This window comes from Nematolebias whitei, chromosome 10 (assembly GCF_014905685.2).
Source record: "Nematolebias whitei isolate Nwh7 chromosome 10, NemWhi1, whole genome shotgun sequence".
NCBI lineage: Eukaryota > Metazoa > Chordata > Actinopteri > Cyprinodontiformes > Rivulidae > Nematolebias > Nematolebias whitei.
The window spans coordinates 3,125,032-3,126,341 of NC_056507.1; the positions used below are offsets into that span (position 1 = coordinate 3,125,032).

Genomic DNA, 1,310 nt, shown 5'->3' on the forward strand with positions numbered 1-1,310 from the left:
GGAGCACCTGGAGAAAACTCACACGTGCACGGAGAGAACATGCAGACTCCACCCAGAAAGGTCCCAGGCCGGGATTTGAACCTGCGACCTTCTTGACGAGAGGCAATAGCTCTACCAACTGAGCCTCCGTGCCACCGTGTTTTATATTATCCACATAAAATCCAGAGGCGCCACGTTACAAAACATTAACAGAAATATGAATAGAAGACATTAGGGACAGGCATTTTTGGGAAAACTTCTCAAATTTGTAAGTATTCAAATCTTCTCTAAATGTTCAAACTCGCTTCATCAGATTTAACAATCTTCAGTATGGGCTTGGTCTCCTCAAACTGGATGTGTCTGCCCAGAACGGGCGAGCTGGACTCTCAAAACATGGTTGACCCACAGAGTCGGGACGAACTGTACGGGTTCTAAAACAAGAAGTTAAGATCATTTATGTTTACGAAAGCTATGCAATTAACAAAAAGCAAACGAATAAATTAATTCCAATTTCCAGACAAGGTGGATGCAGATGTATTGGCACATAACCAGACTTTCTACTTTAAAATCCTTTCACAGAAAACTACAGCAGCAATGGTGGTTTGCCACCGTCTCAACTCTCTTTGGCTCTGCACCAGTTAAGAGCCTCTCCACTGTTGGTATCCACCCCACTCAGCCCAGTTTATGGGACCACCTTGTTTCAGGTTCCAAGTGGGCTCTAAGAGGCCAATACTGACGTTAAAAGCAGCCATTGGCCAGCGGAGCTACATCACTGGTTGACCCGCAGCAAAACTGAAAACTACATCTGAACCTCCACTTCCTCATCGTGTTGACGGCGGGCGCCACAAGAAATGAGCGTATTTACAGAGAGATATCGGAGATGATGGATGATGGAGTGCAGAGATAAGCTAAAGAAAATGAAGTTTGATTACAGGACGATTAAGGACCGCAACGGGTGCAGTGTATCAAACACAAATGAACAATCCACCCCCAGAGCAGGGAAACAGGTCAGGCTCCACTGTAGTGGCAAATCACCTCCACCTGAGAAGAACCAAGAGGAAGAGCGCCGAGCGGAGCCGCACTTCACACGGCAAAGCAGAACAACAGGGTGGAGTCAGGTCCTCCGGACAGATTCTTCTTGTTGAAACGTCCAAAAGACTCAGTCCTATAAACAGCACATTCTCTTACAGGATCAACCAGTTTGCTGGTGTCAGTGTAATGTGTATTATTTTCACTCATCATCATCATCATCGTATTATTATCATTATTATAGACCACTGAGTTCTTTCTGAAAAACTCTTAATGTAAAAGTGGCCAAATCTGCATGCCGG

At 45.1% G+C, this 1,310-nt stretch overlaps 1 protein-coding gene across 1 annotated transcript in view; it reads right to left on the reverse strand.

The window, feature by feature from the left end:
- Positions 1–1,310, reverse strand: part of peak1 (pseudopodium-enriched atypical kinase 1) — a 23,172-nt gene that overhangs the window by 11,763 nt on the left and 10,099 nt on the right. The gene's annotated exons all lie outside the window — the stretch shown is intronic.